The sequence below is a fragment of the Triticum aestivum genome, chromosome 2A, assembly GCF_018294505.1.
Source record: "Triticum aestivum cultivar Chinese Spring chromosome 2A, IWGSC CS RefSeq v2.1, whole genome shotgun sequence".
Taxonomy (NCBI): domain Eukaryota; kingdom Viridiplantae; phylum Streptophyta; class Magnoliopsida; order Poales; family Poaceae; genus Triticum; species Triticum aestivum.
The window spans coordinates 2,211,017-2,232,731 of record NC_057797.1 but is presented as its reverse complement, the minus strand read 5'-3'; the positions used below and the strand labels follow the sequence as shown (position 1 = coordinate 2,232,731).

General features: G+C 44.9%; 1 pseudogene; it reads right to left on the bottom strand.

Annotated features, from left to right (window-relative positions):
• Positions 1–17,893: 17,893 nt before the first annotated feature.
• The window catches only part of LOC123186836 (tau-cadinol synthase-like), a 7,011-nt pseudogene continuing 3,189 nt past the window's right edge, over positions 17,894–21,715 (bottom strand).

Here is a 21,715-nt window from a genome sequence, read left to right as displayed (position 1 = left end):
GGGGCCCCCTCTGACGTACTTCTTCCAGTCAATATTTTTTATTATTTCCAAAAATGACTTTCGTGGAGTTCCAGGACATTTGGAGTTGTGCAGAATAAGTCTCTAATATTTGCTCCTTTTCCAGCCCAGAGTTCCAACTGCCGGCATTCTCCCTCCTTATGTAGACCTTGTAAAATAAGAGAGAATAGGCATAAGTATTGTGACATAATGCATAATAACAGCCCATAATGCAATAAATATCGATATAATGGCATGATGCAAAATTGACGTATCAGGCATCTCCATACTCAGCAAAAATTGACGTATTGTGACATAATGACGCCTTCGAGGTATGAACTCGTGACTTGCCGGTCCCCAGCGCTGCCCAAGATCTTGGCACGCATGTAGAAGGGTCAACTATCACGATGTCTCGGGTCTTGTCTCTAATGATCCACATCTCCATACTCAGCAAAAATAGCCAAACGAAGGAGTAGTGCAGCGGATGAAGGTTAAACATAGCGAAGATGTCATCAAACCGCAGGACGATCATACCCCCAATGGCGCTATCCACAAAGCCCTTGCCCTCTGGCACCTTGGCCACAAAAACCGGGTATGCCACATCACTCTCGGAGAGATGCCGCTTCTCCAAAGAAAGAACACTGTCATGCAGACTCCGCATAGCACCGGTTGCATCATTGAGCAGATTAGTCGGTAGCATCGGCCTACCCTCCACATGCACCCTCCTCGAGATATCCTTAGGTGAAGGTGGACCGTCCTGAGCACGGATCGTACTTGGTGCCGGCTGGCTCGCACCCTTGTTAGTCTTTCTTTTCCGTCCCTTCTTCCTCTGCTATAATGTGTGCTCAGAGACCGCCTTCTTTAGTGTGTTGGGGCTGATAATATTTCGCACCTCGGCTATTTGAGGCTCAGTGAAGGCGGCAGCTGGAGGCGTCTCCTGAGTACTGAATGCCAGACGACGCCTGTTGCAATTGGGTTTCTCCGCGTTACCAGCTAGATCGTCTTTTGCAGGGTTGGGTTCTTGAGAAGGAGGCCCCAAGAATTCGTCATCGTACCCATGTTCGTTGAAGTACTTATCGATGTTGGTAAAATGTACCATGGTCGTCGTCGTCATCGTCCGGATCCTGTGCCATATGCATGTCCGGATCCTGTGCCATATGCATGTCCGGCATGTCCAGTAGCATTGCGGGGGTCTTGCCATGGCTTGGCGCCTTCTACCTCTTGAGCACTGCATTGGATTTCCCCGAAGAGGAGAGGATGATGCAGCAAAGTAGCGTAAGTATTTCCTTCAATTTTGAGAACCAAGGTATCAATCCAGTAGGAGGCTACACGCAAGTGCCTCGTACCTACACAAAAACAATAGCTCCTCGCAACCAACGCGATTAGGGGTTGTCAATCCCTTCACGGTCACTTACGAGAGTGAGATCTGATAGAGATGATAGATAATATTTTTGGTATTTTTGATATAGAGATGCAAAGTGAAAAGTAAAAGACAAAGTAAAAAGCAAAGCAATAATAAAGTGATGGAGATTGATATGATGAGAATAGACCCGGGGGCCATAGGTTTCACTAGTGGCTTCTCTCAAGAGCATAAGTATTCTACGGTGGGTGAACAAATTACTATTGAGGAATTGATAGAATTGAGCATAGTTATGAGAATATCTAGGTATGATCATGTATATAGGCATCACGTCCGAGACAAGTAGACCGACTCCTGCCTGCATCTACTACTATTACTCCACTCATCGACCGCTATCCAGCATGCATCTAGTGTATTAAGTTAAAAACAGAGTAACGCCTTAAGCAAGATGACCTGATGTAGAGGGATAGTTTCATGCAATATGATAAAAACCCCATCTTGTTATCCTCGATGGCAACAATACAATTCGTGCCTTGCTGCCCCTTCTGTCACTGGGAAAGGACACCGCAAGATTGAACCCAAAGCTAAGCACTTCTCCCATGGCAAGAAAAACCAATTTAGTAGGCCAAACCAAACTGATAATTCAAAGAGACTTGCAAAGATAACCAATCATACATAAAAGAATTCACAGAAGATTCAAATATTATTCATAGATAGACTTGATCATAAACCCACAATTCATCGGTCTCAACAAACACACCGCAAAAAGAAGATTACATCGAATAGATCTCCACGAGAAAGGGGGAGAACATTGTATTGAGATCCAACAAGAGAGAAGAAGCCATCTAGCTAATAACTATGGACCCGAAGGTCTGAGGTAAACTACTCACACTTCATCAGAGAGGCTATGATGATGTAGAAGCCCTCCGTGATGACGGCCCTCTCGGGCGGAGCTCCGGAACAGGCCCCAAGATGGGATCTCGTGGATAAAGAAAGTTGCGGCGGTGGAATTAGGTTTTTGGCTCCGTATCTGATCGTTTGGGGGTACGTATGTATATATAGGAGGAAGGAGTACGTCGGTGGAGCAACAGGGGGCCCACGAGGCAGGGGGAGTGCCCTAGGGGGCGCGCCCCCCACCCTCGTGACCGCCTCTTTTATTCCTTGGAGTAGGGTCCAAGTCTCCTGGATCACGTTCGGTGAGAAAATCACGTTCCCAAGGGTTTCATTCCGTTTGGACTCCGTTTGATATTCTGTTTCTCCGAAACACTGAAATAGGCAAAAAACAGCAATTCTGGGCTGGGCCTCCGGTTAATAGGTTAGTCCCAAAAATAATATAAAAGTGGAAAATAAAGTCCAATATAGTCCAAAACAATAGATAATATACCATGGAGCAATCAGAAATTATAGTTACGTTGGAGACGTATCAGGCATCCCCAAGCTTAATTCCTGCTCGTCCTCGAGGTAAATGATAAAAAGAGAATTTTTGATGCGGCGTGCTACTTGTCATAATTTCAATGCAAATCTTCTTGATTGTGGTATGAATATTCAGATTCGAAAGATTCAAGACAAAAGTTCATATTGACATAAAAATAATAATAATTCAAGCATACTAACAAAGCAATTATGTCTTCTCAAAATAACATGGCCAAAGAAAGTTATCCCTACAAAATCATATAGTCTGGCTATGCTCTATCTTCACCACACAAAGTATTTAAATCATGCACAACCCCGATGACAAGCCAAGCAATTGTTTCATACTTTAACATTTTCAAAACTTATTCGATCTTCACGCAATACATGAGTGTGAGCCATGGATATAGCACTATATGTGGAATAGAATGGTGGTGTTGGAGAAGACAAAAAGAGGGGAAGATAGTCTCACATCAACTAGGCGTATCAACGGGCTATGGAGAGGCCCATCAATAGATATCAATGTGAGTGAGTAGGGATTGCCATGCAACGGATGCATTAGAGCTATAAGTATATGAAAGCTCAACAAAAGAAACTAAGTGGGTGTGCATCCAACTCGCTTGCTCACGAACACCTAGGGCAATTTGAGGAAGCCCATCATTGGAATATACAAGACAAGTTCTATAATGAAAAATTCCCACTAGTATATGAAAGTGACAAAATGAGAGACTCTCTATCATGAAGATCATGGTGCTACTTTGAAGCACAAGTGTGGTATAAGGATAGTAACATTGTCCCTTCTCTCTTTTTCTCTCATTTTTTTGGGCCTTTTTCCCTTTTTTATGGCCTCTTTTTTTTCCTCCGGAGTCTCACCCCGACTTGTGGGGGAATCATGGTCTCCATCATCCTTTCCTCACTTGGGACAATGCTCTAAAAATGATGATCATCACACTTTTATTTTTCTTACAACTCAACAATTACAACTCAATACTTAGAACAAATATGACTCTATGTGAATGCCTCCGGCGGTGTACCGGGATATGCAATGAATCAAGAGTGACATGTATGAAAGAATTATGAACGGTGGCTTTGCCACAGATACGATGTCAACTACATGATCATGCTAGCAATATGACAATGATGGAGCCTGTCATAATAAACGGAACGGTGGAAAGTTGCATGGCAATATATCTCGGAATGGCTATGGAAATGCCATGATAGGTAGGTATGGTGGCTGTTTTGAGGAAGGTATATGGTGGGTGTATGATACCGGCGAAAAGTGCGCGGTATTAGAATGGCTAGCAATGGTGGAAGGATGGGAAAAAGTGCGTATGATCCATGGACTGAACATTAGTCATAAAGAACTCATATACTTATTGCAAAAATCTAGAAGTTATCAAAGCAAAGTATTATGCGCATGCTCCTAGGGGGATAGATTGGTAGGAAAAGACCATCGCTCGTCCCCGACCGCCACTCATATGGAAGACAATCAATAAATAAATCATGCTCCGACTTCATCACATAACGGTTCACCATACGTGCATGCTACAGGAATCACAAACTTTAACACAAGTATTTCTCAAATTCACAACTACTCAACTAGCATGACTCTAATATCACCATCTTCATATCTCAAAACAATTATCAAGCATCAAAATTTTCTTAGTATTCAACGCACTCAAAAGAAAGTTTTACAAATCTTGAATACCAAACATATTATTATTAAGCAAATTACCATGCTATTTAAGACTCTTAAAATAATCTAAGTGAATAATGAGAGATCAATAGTTTCTATAAAACAAACCCACCACCGTGCTCTAAAAGATCAAAGTGAAGCACATAGAGCAAAATTATCAAGCTCAAAAGATATAAGTGAAGCACATAGAGCAAAACTACCAAGCTCAAAAGATATAAGTGAAGCACATAGAGTATTCTATCAAATTCTAATTCATGTATGGCTCTCTCAAAAGGTGTGTACAGCAAGGATGATTGTGGCACACTAACAAACAAAGACACAAATAATACAAAACGCTCCAATCAAAACACATATCATGTGGTGAATAAAAATATAGCTCCAAGTAAAATTACCGATGGAAGTAGACGAAAGAGGGGATGCCTTCCGGGGCATCCCCAAGCTTTGACTTTTTGGTGTCCTTGGATTATCTTGGGGGTGCCATGGGCATCCCCAAGCTTAGGCTCTTGCCACTACTTCTTCCATAATCCATCAAAAGATTTCACCCAAAACTTGAAAACTTCACAACACAAAACTCAATAGAAATCTCGTGAGCTCCGTTAGAGAAAGAAGACAAAAGACCACTTCAAGGTACTGTAATTAACTCATTCTTTATTTATATTGGGGTTAAACCTACTGTATTACAACTTCTATATGGATTATAAACTATTTTACTAGCCATAGATTCATCAAAATAAGCAAACAACACACGAAAAACAGAATCTGTCAAAAACAGAACAGTCTGTAGTAATCTGTAATTAATGCAAACTTCTGGAACTCCAAACAATCTACCAAAATAGGAAGACCTATAAAATTTGTTTATTGATTATCAGGAATTGGAATCAGTATTTTATCACGTTCTGGTGATTTTTAACAATTCGGGCACTGAGAGCAAAGTTTCTGGAAATTACAGCAAGATCAAATAACTATCATCCAAGAAGATCCTATAGGTCTAACTTGGCACAAACACTAATTAAAACACAAAACCACATCCAAACAGAAGGTAGATGGATTATTTATTCTTAAGCAGCAAGGAAAAATATTGGGTTGTCTCCCAACAAGCGCTTTTCTTTAAGGCCTTTTAGCTAGGCTTTGATAATTTTAATGATGCTCGCAAGAAAGACAAGAATTGAAGCACAAAGAGAGCATCATGAAACACGTGACAAACACATATAAGTCTAACATACTTCCTATGCATAGGCATCTTATATGCAAACAAATTATCGTAGCAAGCAAAAACTAGCATATGCAAGGAAGCGGAAAGAAACAATAGCAATCTCAACATAACGAGAGGTAATTTAGTAAAATGAAAATTTCTATAACCATATTTTCCTCTCTCATAATAATTAAATGTGGAATCATAAGCAAATTCAACAAAATAGCTATCACATAACATATTCTCAACACGATCCACCTGCATGCGAAGTTGACACTCTTCCAAAATAGTGGGATTATCATTAACTAAAGTCATGATTTCTCTAAACCCACTTTTATCAAAAATTTCATAAGATTGAATGTTATCCAAATATGTGGGATATAAAGTTGACACTCTTCCAAACCCACTTTCAATATTATTGCAAACACTATTATCAATCTTATATTTATCATGGGGCTTAAATAAATTTTCAAGATCATAAGAAGAATCTCCCCAATCATGACTATTGGACATAGCAAAACTAGCATCCCCAAGCTTAGGGTTTTGCATATTATTAGCATAATTTACATCAATAGAATTTATAATAAAATCATTGCAATCATGCTTTTTATTTAAAATCTATCATGAAGCACTTCATCACAATTTTTAGATTTACGGAATTCAGGCAAAAGCTTATAAAGATAATCTAGTGCATCCAAACCACTAGTAATTGGTTCATCAAAATTGGATCTCTTAAAAAGATTGGCAAGCGGATGAGGATCCATAGATATTAGCTTCTCTGTTTTGGAATAAATACTCAACTATTTCAACCAAATGAGCAAACGAGCCAAGTAAGACATCAAGGCAAACGGAAAAAGAGGGGGCGAATAAAACGGCAAGGGTGAAGTGGGGGAGAGGAAAACGAGAGGCAAATGGCAACTAATGTAATGCGAGAGATAGGGATTGTGATGGGTACTTGGTATGTTGACTTTTGTGTAGACTCCCCGGCAACGGCGCCAGAAATGGCTCGTTGTCGGGAGTCCAAATTTTGACTTGACCTTGCGTAAGCCTCCCCGGCAACGGCGCTAGAAATGGCTCATTGTCGGGAGTCCAAATCTTGAGTTGACCTTGCGCAAGCCTCCCCGGCAATGGCGCCAGAAATTCTTCTTGCTACCTCTTGAGCACCGCGTTGGATTTCCCCGAAGAGGAGAGGATGATGCAGCAAAGTAGCGTAAGTATTTCCCTCAGTTTTGAGAACCAAGGTATCAATCCAGTAGGAGGCTACACGCAAGTCCCTCGTACCTACACAAAGACAATAGCTCCTAGCAACCAACGTGATTAGGTGTTGTCAATCCCTTCACGGTCACTTACGAAAGTGAGATCTGATAGAGATGATACATAATATTTTTGGTATTTTTGATATAGAGATGCAAAGTGAAAAGTAAAAGGCAAAGTAAAAAAGCAAAGCAATAATAAAGTGACGGAGATTGATATGATGAGAATAGACCCGGGGGCCATAGGTTTCACTAGTGGCTTCTCTCAAGAGCATAAGTATTCTACGGTGGGTGAACAAATTACTGTTGAGCAATTGACAGAATTGAGCATAGTTATGAGAATATCTAGGTATGATCATGTATATAGGCATCACGTCCGAGACAAGTAGACCGACTCCTGTCTGCATCTACTACTATTACTCCACTCATCGATCGCTATCCAACATGCATCTAGAGTATTAAGTTAAAAACAGAGTAACGCCTTAAGCAAGATGACATGATGTAGAGGGATAGTTTCATGCAATGTGATAAAAAACCCCATCTTGTTATCCTCGATGGCAACCATACAATACGTGCCTTGCTGCCCCTTCTGTCACTGGGAAAGGACACCGCAAGATTGAACCCAAAGCTAAGCACTTCTCCCATGGCAAGAAAAACCAATTTAGTAGGCCAAACCAAACTGATAATTCGAAGAGACTTGCAAAGATAACCAATCATGCATAAAAGAATTCAGAGAAGATTCAAATATTATTCATAGATAGACTTGATCATAAACCCACAATTCATCGGTCTCAACAAACACACCACAAAAAGAAGATTGCATCGAATAGATCTCCACGGGAGAGGGGGAGAACATTGTATTGAGATCCAAAAAGAGAGAAGAAGCCATCTAGCTAATAACTATGGACCCGAAGGTCTGAGGTAAACTACTCACACGTCATCGGAGAGGCTATGATGATGTAGAAGCCCTCCGTGATGACGGCCCTCTCGGGCGGAGCTCCGGAACAGGCCCCAAGATGAGATCTCATGGATAAAGAAAGTTGCGGCGGTGGAATTAGGTTTTCGGCTCCGTATCTGATCGTTTGGGGGTACGTATGTATATATAGGAGGAAGGAGTACGTCGGTGGAGCAACAGGGGGCCCACGAGGCAGGGGGAGCGCCCTAGGGGGGCGCGCCCCCCACCCTCGTGACCGCCTCTTTTGTTCCTTGGAGTAGGGTCCAAGTCTCCTGGATCACGTTCGGTGAGAAAATCACGTTCCCAAAGGTTTCATTCCGTTTGGACTCCGTTTGATATTCTGTTTCTCCGAAACACTAAAATAGGCAAAAAACAGCAATTCTGGGCTGGGCCTCCGGTTAATAGGTTAGTCCTATAAATAATATAAAAGTGGAAAATAAAGCCCAATATAGTCCAAAACAGTTGATAATATAGCATGGAGCAATCAAAAATTATAGATACGTTGGAGGTGTATCAGCGCCGGCACGATTGGCCGTGTTGTCTGTGGGGTGGTGTCCCGCGCCCCCAAACGAATCTGGCTCTGCGGCCAAAGCATTGCCAGCTTATGCAGGCGCTGAGGGTCATCACATCATCTTCGTCGACCCCATGGGGTCGATACGGAGGTAATATGTCACCGAAGCCCGGCAGCACCCGAACCAATTGAATCCTATAAACGATGGTTGGCATCTGATTACCGTGGAACATGCGGCTGCCCGGTTGAACGATTCTGCCCTTGGCGACATCGACCAACTAGTCGTTCACGAAGTGCAGGAGAGTGCACGGAACGTCGGCGGCGCCCTGCGAAAACATGTAGGGCGTCAGGGAGTGCCAGTCAAAGGCAAGGAGATGATGTCATCGGCCGAGAGGCTTAATTAGTTACCGTGATGGCGCCGAGCTCGGCTAATGTCGAGGCACCGCCAACGGTGGGCGTGCAATTGACGGAGGGGCCGCTTGCTACCGAGGTGCCGGCCGGCGTATTCTTCCCACACCCGGGTGCATTAAGCTGCAATGTCGGCGCCGCCGCGGAAGACACCCATGCTGCCTCCGCCGGAGACACCAATGGCGCCGCCGGCGTGTTGCGCGAGTTGCTGCCCATAAAGCTAGGAATCAGGGGCGGCCCCTGTTGGCCGCCCGCCATCCACGCCTGCAGCCCAGAAACCAAGGTAGGTATAAGGGCGGTGATCGTCGCTCGTAGTTGGTCTCGCACTTGCTCTTCGACTCTCTCCAGAATCCGCGCCACTTGTGCCTTGAGTTGTTGAACCTCGTCGCTCCTGGATTTCCGAGCTGGTCTTTCTCCGGCCATTTTGTGGACAAGCCTTTGCCGGCCACACGACCAACTGACGACGGCTTACTGAGCTTATCCTTGTTTTTCATTACGTTCAACGCCCTATTTAAAGGGGTGTCGAAAGGGGAGCTCTAAGACGACCCCGCGCTACTGCTTTCAGTGTCATGCGGAAGGAACGTGAACCATTTAGAAATTTGGCTTCATTAATTAGAATGCAACCATATGGAGCTAATTACGTGGGGGTGTATTCCTTACCAGAACATGGTCAAGCGCCTTGGTCTTCGGATCCGTGGTAAGCTCCTTGGTTACCGGGTCAATCTTGTACCGGGCCCTGACATAGTTCCTGGTCTGCATGTCACGGTATTTCTCGAAGAGGGGCGGTAGGCCTTGCTCGGCACGCTCCGCGTCCTCCTTGTCCCATATAGGTTCTGCCACTCTGTAACCGCCGGGACCGAGTTTGTGGAACCCTAAGTTCAAGTCCCGCATATCTTTCCCCCACTGACTTGATTCCGCAGATGCGTTGCTCTCGCACTTGATCTTTAACTCCCGGTAGTCATCTTCGTTGATCGAAGGATTTTTCTCCTTGGTCTTCTCATAACTATCACCTTTGTCAATCATGCTCTTCACCGCGGCTCTCCAAGTAGCCAGGGCCTTGCTCATCTTCGTGATGGCGGCACTGTTCACTTTATTCCCTGAGAGGCATGTGTTTGTGAAGTCACCGGGTAACTTGTATCGTTCGTGCAGCTTCGTGAAGAGGAGGTTGCGCAAATTCCCTCGGCCACGATGCCTTAGGTTCTCGGTGTTCATCGAGACGGTGCTCCGGAGAATGCACCCCAGCTGTCCCGCGTACCCCTTGACTATTTCTTTGGGCGCCGTTGGATGCCCCTCGGAGGACACATCAGTAAATTCCTCCATGATGGTGCCGAGCACGTTCGGGCGCCAGTCCTTCCGTTGCCTCTTCGGTTGGCTGGCATCTGTGCGTGCGCTGCCATCATCAGTGGTGGCATCCTCGGCGGCACCATCAGTGGTGTCATCCCCGACGCCACTAGGGGTTGTGTAGTCGGGATCGGTGTCTTCCGCGGTGTCCTCATAGCGGTGAGGTTCTTCCTCCATCTCCTGGGACAGTTCCCAGAATGCCTTGCCCAAACCGCCGGCCTCATCGTTGTGGGCCATGTTTTGCTCTAAATAGGAAAAAAGTTTGGTCAAAAAGTTGGTTATTGTCAAGGAACAAGATCTCATCATTTAGGGTTTGTGAGGAATTATCATGGTCTCATCATTTAGGGTTTGTCAACACCGAGGCATCCTAAAAGCTAAGCTTTTATCATTTAGGGTTTGTCGACGCCGAGGCACCCTAAAAGCCTAAGCTTTCATCATTTATGTTTTTATCGACACCGAGGCACCCTAAAAGCCAAGGTTTTATCATTTAGGGTTTGTTGACGCTGAGGCACCCTAAATGCTAAGTTAAGTTTTCATCATTTAGGTTTTATCGATGCCGAGGCGCCCTAGGTTGACTGATATATATGGGCACTCTAAATGGCAGATCGCATCGGCAGCACCGCCTACTCGAGTGCCAAGGAAAAGAGCGCTGGTGCTTCCGATCATGTTACCCCCTCACAGCCAGAGAAACAGACAAGGCAACTTGCAGGTTAAACTATCCCAAACAGAGTATTATATCACAGGCACACACATATATGGTGACAGATAGAGTAATAACTATGAGTTGATATCACACTTCTATATCTATAACACAAGAGGCAGTTGATCCTACTTAATTAAGTACTAAGATACCCCGGCCCATGCATTAGTCACAAGTACCCCATATGTCCTATTTTTAGCAAAGTCATGCTAAAATTCACGGAAAATTTCAGCATGACCTTTGCTGAAAATAGGACATTTGGAGTACCCGAATTTGCCAGAACAGAAGTTAATCGACATTCCGGCAAACTCAAGGGCCTCTCGGGGTACCTGCAAAATCATTATCCCCGCGTAATGAAGTCGCCAATGGGTCATTTCAGAAGATCACAAGTAGCATCATCATAAGTACAGCAGCAGCAGCAGTGAATACAGGCATAACAGCAGCAGCAGCAGGTTTATTCTTCTTCTTCATAAACACTAATTGTCTAATTGAGCAATACAGCGACAGTGTGAACAAATAAAAACACAAACTACACCTACATATTTGGGTACCTCTATGGTAGTAGCACGCCATGCTCTGCCTAGAGCTACTGCAGCATGATGAACCCCTCAAACGGTATACTATGAGAACCCAACGACCATATAAACATCTAAATTTATATATACTAAGCATTCATGGCAGTTCTAGCTACAACATCAAAATCAAGGAGAGATAGGTCAGATTACACAAATAGGTTCCATATTCTGAGAGAAAAGAACAAGTGATAAAATGTATAGCTGGAGCTTTTAAGAAAAAGTTGCAGAAGCTTGTAAAACTATACTTTGAAGTTGAAGATTTTAAGAAGAAGAAAATCCAGCCGGATAACTGTAAGGTAATGATGTTCAGAAGATGGCAGATAATGATTTCCTCCTTAAATCACTACACTGTTGACTGTTCATTCACCAAATTTACCATACAAAATTGACTCTACTCCATGCTTGAGAACTTTCTTCTGCACTGTCAGACATGAGGAGGGTAAAACCCTTTGATATAATTCGAACAAAGTGACAAACTGACACCACATGATTGGGGAACACCCAGAATAAATCCAGTCGCCAGTACATGGTACATTGGCTGTCTGTCGTTCAGCAAAGAGATATCTTCAGAAAACAAATAGGAGTACTGTACTAGAGTACTCTGAACATCACCACTCCCATATCCTAGATAAAACCAAAATGACATATCCTTGTTCAGTTCGGCTAGCAGAATTTGTTGCCTAGCTAGTCACATTCTCACATCTGGACATCAATCCCCTCACTCACATCTACACCTACCAATATCATATGGTTACGGTAGCAGATGATTGCTAGACTACACTCTTAAACTCATTTTGGGATCAGTGGAAAACAGTTAGTGCCAAATTCCTGCTTCACTTTTATGTCTTGTTTTTTCACTGAAAACTGATATGGGAAAAGTAGTAAATAATTAGCACTAGTTGGCTGGTACAGTAACAGATGGCAACCAATTGACAATGTGGAGCAGAATTTTGTCAAGGTGATGTCAGTCATGATGGTCATAACCAATTACGGTAGCCAGAACTAGAAAGTAACAAACGTCTAACATCCATAAAACTCATGATGGCGCAAAAAGTTCAAATGGTGAGTAGCATAGCTTGGCATGTCTCAGACTCATTTGTGCACTGGTAACTAGTTTTTTACAGCAACCAACACCAACACTGATCAGGGAGCTGCTTGCATATTTCTAAAAGAGAAGGAAAATTCTGCTTGCTCGTAAACTTGCTGGAGGCTACAAAACTAGTGTAAGTTGTCGCTGTTCTACACACACTTAGTTCCAATTCATGACCATTTCAAGTTAAATGTTCTTCATGTCTTCCAGGCCCATCTAATCATGTATGTCCACTCAATAACTCTGCGACTACTTCTAATGGAGGAGAGGAAGAACAGCAGAGGTGGCTACTCACATATGCTTCTGGTGGGTGTTGAGGTAGGACTTCTCGTAGTACTCGGAGGCGGAGTAGAGCTGCGGCCGCAGGTTCTTGAGATCCTGCATCAAGCATGGCCACAACGCGTCAAGAAGGGGAACAGGCCGGATCCCCGAAAGGTCCTAAAACAATTTATAGCTTAAAAAGAAGAACATGGAGTTGGAAGAGAGAGGATGGCTCACCGTGGAGGAGTGGAGGACTGGATGATCTGCAGCTTTGGGACGGAGGCGCCGTGGGCAGCCGGTGCAGAGGGGCGCGGTGGCGGCTTCCCGTTGTCCTGGCTGCGGCAGAGGGCAGAGGGGCAGACGGGCCGTGGAGGAAGCTGGGCTGCGGCGAGAGTGGGTCCCGGCGGCGGCTAGGACCGAGATGGCGAGGCGGGGCCGGCGGCAACGCTGGAACCCTAGCGCTGGCCCTGCTCGAGTTCGAGCCGAGCGAAGGAGGGTTGTTTGCCTGTTCGGTCGGAGCACCTCGTCGGAGCGGGCGCGACGGTCGTCGGAGCTGGCGCGGGGGTCGTCCAAGCGGGTGTGGAGCGGGCGCGGGTGTCGTCGGAGCGGGTGTGGCGAGGGAGGGAAGGGGGATCGGGCGAAGGGGGATCTAGCTAGAGGGGGAAGGCTAGTAATGGCGCACCATCTAGGGGTGCACCATTAAAACACTGAAAGCAATGGCGCACCCTCCTCTGGTGCACCATTAGTAACTTTTTTCTGATAGCAATGGCGCACCTTCCTCTGGTGCGCCATTAGTAACTTTTTTTCATTATTTTTTGTTGCATCTAATAATTTGTTTTTTATCAAATTTTTTTTTTCATGAGTACTAGAACAGAAGATGTCATCAAATTTGGTTTTTTTTGAAAATAACATCAAATTTGTTTTTTTATTTTTAATCGAAAATATCATCAAATTTTTTATTTAAAAATATTATCAATATTTTTTTGGATTTTTAGTTGCATTCATTTGTGAATTGGTAAAACATTTATGAATATGAAAAAATATCATCAAATTTGAAAAAATATTCATGAATTCAAAAAGTGTCCATGAAATTTAAAAATATTCATGAGTTTAAAAAATATTAACAAATTCAATATTCATGAGGACTAGAATAGAAGAAATATCATTTCAAAATGTCGAAATACAATCGAGAAATGAAGACCACGATTTAAATACAATCGTTCTTAGCTAGCTATCTTCTCACAATCTTCTTGCCCTTCTTTTTTGCAAATGGAGTTCTTCTGTTGAACGGACGTCCTTTAGGTAGGTTGGTCCTGCTTCTTCTTGTGGTGTATGGCACTTCATCGTCGTCGTCATGCTCCATCTTCGGGTCGCCGTACTTGTCGAAGTCTTGCTCATTGGTGACTCCATCCATTCCGATGATCTTCCTTTTGCCTCTCCTCACGACAACACGACTGGGCTTTGACGGGTCGGTAATGAAGAAGCATTGGTCCACTTGGGAAGCCAGTACCCATGGCTCATTTTTTGCGGTGTTGTTTGCGCCCGCGGTCTTAGATTTGGCTTCGGGAATAACCATGGTGGTGAAATACCGGTCTTCTTTTAGGACGCTCTTGGCCCATCTGAAACGGAACATCGGGACCTTCTCTCCAGCGTAGCTCAGCTGCCAGATCTCCTCGATCCTTCCGTAGTATCTGTCCTTGTCATTACCGGTGTAGGATTCCATCGTTACCCCGAAGTTCTGATAACAATCGCTCTTCATGTCCTTGTCCTCGGTGTAGAATGTGTAGCCGTTGATATCGTACGCCTCATAGGTCATCAGGTTGTGCTCGGCGCCCTGTGACAAGGCGAATATGAGTTTTTCTTCCGCGGAAGAATCCTCATGTAAAGGGTATGACAGAAGCTTCTCCTTGAACCAATGCGTGAAACATGAGTTGTGCTCTTTGATTATATCTCCGTCCGTCCTCTATTGGCCTCGGTCATTGTACGTCTTCTCAATAAAGGTTTTGTGCTCTACCACCCAAGGATCGACCACGTCTATGTGTTGTAGCGCGACTAGGTTTGCTCTTTCAAAGTCGGCGAGTCGACCCTCGAAGTCGACATGCATTTCGCGGCGACCATCGCGGTGACCCCATCCAGAGAGCCTGCGGAGGTGCCTATTGACGGGCAGACCAACGGGGTTCTCGATGCCTAGATAATTCGTGCAGTAGGAGATGCACTCTTCGGTCAGAAAGCCCCTGGCTATGCTTCCCTCTGGACGTGACATGTTGCAAACGTATCCTTTGATGACAACATTCATCCTTTCGAACGTCATCATGTTGTGCAGGAACATTGGCCCGAGTTAAATGATATTCTCCACGATATGGACAAGCAGATGCACCATAACACCGAAGAATGCAGGCGGGAAGTACATCTCAAGCTCACATAGTATCACCACGATCTCTTCCTGTAGCCTTCTGAGTTGCCTCACGTCAACCGACTTTCGAGAGATGAAGCCAAAAAAGTTGCATAGGCCAAATAGCGTTTCACAGACGTGCGCGTCCACGATCCCACGAATTGCAAATGGAAGTATCTGTGTCATCAGCACGTGACAGTCGTGAGACTTCATCCAGCTGAACTTCTGCTTCGCTGAGTCTAGGTATCTGCTTATCTTCCCCGCGTAACCGTAAGGAAGTTTTACTCCTATGAGGCAGGTGAAAAACTGCTCGATCTCCTCCCGACTTAGAGTGAAGCACGCGGGAGGGTAGTCATTTCCGGTCTTCTTGGCCGTTTTGCCTTTGCGACGACTTTCCGTGTCCTGCTTCGCCTCATCATCATCATCATTAGCGTGAAGCTCCTCCCTGATGCCCATTGATTTCAAGTCTGCCCTTGCTTTCGGCCCATCTTTGGTCCTCTCTGGCATGTTGAGCAGGGTACCAAGCAGACTCTCACACACGTTCTTCATGATATGCATGACATCAAGGCTGTGAGGCACACGGTGGATCTTCCAGTACGGCAAGTCCCAGAAAACAGACCTCGTTTTCCATACCTTCAGCAGCGGCTCTGGCGCCTTTCGCTTCTTTCCCGGCTCTGGCGCCTTTTGCTTTTTTCCCGGCAGTTGGCAATCTTTCCAATTTTTCAATAGCTCGTCTATTTCCTCGCCCCTCCTTCTACGCGGGCGTCTTCGGGGTTCGGTTTCACCATCGAGCAGATCCTTGCGTTTTCTCCACCTGCCCCGCGAGATATCCGTAACCGAGATAGTCGTGCACCGTCGTGAGTAGTGCGGCTCTCATAGGGAGATATTCTTTCTCTGCGGCGTCCCACGTATTGGCTGGCATTTTCCATAGCGTGTCTAGCTCCTCTTTCAGCAGCCCCAGATACGGATTGATGTCGTTCCGTGGTTGTTTCGGCCCTTCAATTAGCATACTCATATGAATGTACTTCCTCTTCATGCACAACCAGGGGGGAAGGTTGTACATCCACACAAATACAGGCCAAGTGCTATGTGTGCTTCTCTGGCTGCCAAACGGATTGACTCCATCGGTGCTCGCGCCCAGCACGATGTTCCTTGGATCGTCCCCAAATTCTGGGTGTTCGAAGTTCAACGCTTACCACTGGCTCGCATCCTTAGGGTGACTCAGCATCTTGTCTTTTTTATTTATCTCCGCATCATTTTCGTCATCTTCTCGCTTCTTCTCCTCCCTATCCGCGTGCCAACGCAGGAGCTTTGCTAGCTTAGGGTCCGCGAAATACCGCTGCAGACGGGGAGTGATCGGAAAGTACCACACCACTTTTCAAGGAGCTTTCTTCCTCTTCTTGTATCGAGTGACGAGGCACACCGGACATATGGTAGACTCCGCGTGCTCGTCCCGATAAATGATGCAATTGTTCTTGCACACATGGTATTTCACGTGCGGTAAATCCAGAGGACACACGATTTTCTTCGCCTCCTCGAAACTGGTCGGGCACTTGTTCCCCTTGGGAAGACGTTCGTGCCAGAATGACATGTTCTCGTCAAAGCATGCGTCGGTCATTTTGTGTTTTACCTTCATCTCCAGAGCCATGAGCGTTACTTTCAGGCGGGTATCCTCGGGCCTACGTCCTTCATACAATGGAGTAACCGCGTCTATCTCCAGTTGATCCAGCTTGGCTTTCTCTCGGGCGGCAGCTCTTGCGTTATCCGTCTTCTTGAGAAGCAGCTCTTGAATATGAGGGTCCTGCACCCAGCCCATCGATGGTCCATCATCGTCTGCTCCGGCATCTTCATCTTCATGATCATGCCCTTCGTCTTGATCTTCCTCATCATCATGTCTGGCATCTTCTACATGATGACCGTGTACAGCATCACCATCGCGATCATGTCCTGGAAATTCTACGTCTTCTCGCCCGCCCTCGCCGCGGTGTTTGTCTTTCTCCAGATGGCCAGGGTGATGGCATCTGTGGGTCTTGTCTTCAGCCTTGTATGCCAGCTTAGTGGTGAGCGGCTTGCCTGCTTTCCTTGAAGTTCTGCAGTCAGGCACCTGCAAATTCACGTTTACCGTTGCCAGAATATTGCGTAGTTCACTCAAGTTCGCATTCGGCCGTGTGGGACAGCCGCGGAGTTAGGTCCAGGGTCAGGTCGCGCGAAGCCAGAGCACGAGCCACAGTAGTGTTGGCCTGGTTTGAGTGGGAGAACAGCGGAGGGAATTACAAGAAAGGATATAATATAACTTCCCATTGAAAAACAATCAACTGATGAACCGAATTAACTGAAGGGCTCGCTTACATATTGTACCAATCAGTCACTGAAAATCCGAGTCACATATGAGCAGAGCCAGAAAATGATACAATCATCCTCTCCCACATAAATTTAGCAATATGAGCGCACGATTTAGTAAGAACTGGACCATGGATTTGCCAAACCAAACACACTACTAATCTATTAATCGTGCTCCATACATTCGAAAATTTCAGTTCATCGGACATGCAACACATACGCACATGTCACACACATTGAAACATGAGCTCGTGTACGCCTATATTTTTTCCCGACCTCCGCATCCTACGTGTACACACATGACACATGACCTACCTAATTAATCCCGGGATATGGAAAACAAACAGAAATTGAAGGTCCATAAGAAAACAAATACTTAATGCATGCCTGCATGAGGTTTGCAGAGTAGTAGCTAGATGGGAATGAGATTGACAAAGAGGCTCTTGATGATGTCTTGAAGATGCGAGCTGTAGGTGAAAGCATCTTTCCTATCACCGTAGTACACTGGCCCACTGAGAGTGAAGTTGATGACCCGTTACACCGCAGGCAGCAGCTCACGACCATGTTTGAATCGAGCTTGGTTGGTGGTCTTCCACTCATCTTCTATCATCGAGTCGATGGCAGCAAAGGCGACCTCCTCTGTGACCTTGTGCTCACTGGCATAGCACTCCACACAGTTGGCCACGTCCGGGTTGTTACGGGGCTGCATGAACGTTTCCGTTAATTTATCTAATTCAATATTTGCTAGAGATTAGCCAATTACAAATAAACATGGTTAATTGCACATATATGTGTGTTTACCAACGTACTTTGAATGAAGCAGCAAGGTCATTCATTAGGCGCCCAATCTCGGCGCATGCCATGACGACGTCAGGGTATCCAAGTGCCCACTCCAGTGCTCCCTTGGGCATTACATCACCCATGCAAACCATCGCATACTCGCATAGATCTGTCGCGCCTATGGACATGGCACCCAAATGCAATCTATCTTCGAACCTGGGCTTGTGGTTTTTGTGCAACCATTCAGCTTCCTGGAGATAACAACTAGACAGCTGCTGGAACTGCATACATCCGCACGAGCAAAGGTAGCGATTAATTAAACACACAACTATTTTTATAGTAATATTCTTTCAAAAATAGACATAGAAATGATTTCCCAAGATAAACAAGATGACAGGTTTTTTTACACGAATTAACAGCCAATCCATGTGCCTTTTGCACAAACTAGTACTGGACAATTATTACAACATTGCCTGTTTTGTGAGGTACATGTAAGGTTTTGTTGTTTGGTAACAAACCATAAATATTGTATTAACTTACATGCTTTCCCGACGACAATGTCCCAACGATCCTCATGCCGGAAACAATGAGCCTCTCAACGGCTACACTTTTTACTTACATCTCGAATCATTAGTAAATCATAAAATTTCTATGTTCCAAAGACGTACATTAGTTCAAGAAGTTGTTCAATCGAAATAGCAAATGGTCAGGCAAGCAGACAGACATTTTCTTTCTCTTTAGCATCATCCACTACTAGTCTCCTACGCGCAGTACTAACTCAAAAACTCATCGAGTACCTCCTTTAGGGGGCTAATTTTTTTTAAATAATACAATTTTTTTATTAATTTTCAGAAATAATACGCCGTTTTGATATTTTTCACAAATAATACGGCATCATCTTCCTGAAAGACGATTGGACCTAATCGTCTTCCTAGTGGACGATTAGGGTCCAGTCGTCCACCAGCGAGCCGACTGGGCAATCGTCTATAAGGTTGGCCACCAGTCGTCTTGCAGGAAGATGATAAGTCGCAGTCGTCTTGCAGGAAGATTATTAGTCGTACTTGTCCAGAAGAAAGATTATTACTACTAATCGTCCAGCAGAAAGATTATTGCTACTACTCGTCCAGCAGAAAGATGATTAGTTCCAGTCGTCCACCAGGAAGATGGTTAGTTCCAACCGCATACATAGGTAGCATACATACGTCCCTCGCGTACATAGATAGATATAGTGGTAGACAAGCATCAGCCACGTCGTCCGGCACGTCGTGGAGGTGGTGTAGGCGGCGTCGGCCACATATACCTGTTGGGTGCCCGAACGTTACGGGGAGGAAGCTCAGACCATGCCTGGTCATGTTGTGTTTCCTGTGTGCGAGGTGGTGCAGGAGTCGTATATATGTCCATCCACTCGTTGTGCTGCGACAAGAAATCCTGTCTGTTATGCCCACCTTCATGGTCACTATCCCACCCGGATCCGGACATAGGCGCGTCATGTCTATACGGCTGATATCCGTAGGACCCTGTTGGATGGACGAACATAAGTAATGATGAAATACAGGCCCAATTGATATTCACAAGAATAAATATGAAGAAACATACCTGTAGGCGGAGGTCGTGGCCGAAACACGTAGGCAGACGTGGGATCCGGCTGGTACTGCCACGCCGAACTACCGGCCTGGTCAGGAGGTGGTGGCCTGGCCGTCCAGTGCTCTGCTAGACGTGGACGCGGATCATGTCGGTGATGCGTGGGTTCGAGCTGACCAGTCCAGTGATGCGGCGGCTGCTGGTGCGTGGAGTGGCGGGGGGATGCTAGTGAAGTACGTCCAAAGTGCGTGTGCACGTAATAGCCCGATACACAGATCGTACTTTCTCTTCAATGCGCGACATCCAGGTCTGGACCTGAGCCCGAGGAAGCATTAGAGGTGCAGACGACAGTGAACGCTGAAAGGTGGACACCTCCTCGCCAAGTCCGCGAGTCAACTCAGCCTGAAATTGTGAGGACGATTATTACGTGTGCATGGCAAAGTATGTATGGACTACTTGCATTATATGAATAGAATATATCTTACCGCTTGCTGCCTAGCGCCCGAAGTATCATAGCTCGGGTACATATCCGCCGTATTAGGGGCAGGTATCTCATCTAGGTGATTGTGATGAATGATGCATAACCGTGTTCCCGTCATGTACCGCTGCAGATAGAGATTAAATTCGTCCATATCAAAATTGTGATTCTCGTGCCAGAGATGTGTGCTCGCAGTCTCCCATTGTGTAACGTATGGCTGAACCCTATCCAGCCACTCAGTAGCAGTCCTGTTGATCCCCTTCTTTGTGATCCTAAAATTTTGGTGTTCGTTGAACAATTAACTAACAACTTAACTATGGACAATTTTGAAGGACAGTGCAATATTAATAACTAGACAGTACCTGTGGATGTCTCTGTGCAGCGGGGCCTCTATAGGGGGAGGTGTCTCCAATTGCAGTCGTCCTCTAGCGGGACGAGGCCGTATTATTTTTGGAAAATAAAATTTCGGTGTATTATTTCTGAAAATTAATAAAAAAAATGTATTATTTAAAAAAAATTAGCCTTTAGGGGAGGATGGGGCCAAAGAGTAATCTCTGAGCTCTGTTAACTAAAATCGTGAGGCGTGTTTTGGTCCTTTCTATTTTAGTTTCTCTAGTTGAAAAAGAATCACCCTGACCTTGTTTTACTACAAAAATTATATATAATATATGATCATTGCGGGCTAAAATTAATTAGACATGTTTAAAAGCCACCAGAAAGCTTTTTACGACATGATTATGATGGGACATTTGTTACCCTCATGGGCAATCAATATATGTCTTCTAAATCAAAAATGTTATTGAGGTACATAATTTTACCTCCTTCTTGATGTGATCAATCGAATATCTCCCATTGAGTCTCAATTCATCATCGACCTCCTTAAAGCAGATTAGCAGTTTATTATAGAACTTCTTTAGATATCTTGGAACAAGAGAAACGGAACTCTCCTCCCATCTGCGTGACAAATTAATTAGTTCAAACAAGTGACACAAATTCATCTATTGTTTTTCTTTTTGAAAAGGGGGTTTACCCCAGCCTCTGCATCAGAAAGATGCATACGGCTCATTCATCTATTGTTGCTAGAATTAATAGTTGTTCACCACATATATAGAGATTGGCGAGAGAGATAACCCTTGTATGGCTGTGTCGAGCTTCCCATACTCCTCAGGGGTGGCACCAACATCATTGGTGTCATCCAACTCAGTATGTGCAGAAAAAATTGTAGAAATTGTAGGATGGCTGAATATTGTGTTGTATTGATCTGACCCGTGTATGGGGTATATCAATTCAAGACTTAAGGAATACTATTGGGAAGATTGGGCATTGGGTTCATCTTGTTATTGACCATCCCTTTTCAACATAGAAGTACAATATGAGAGAGAGACTTGGAGTAGG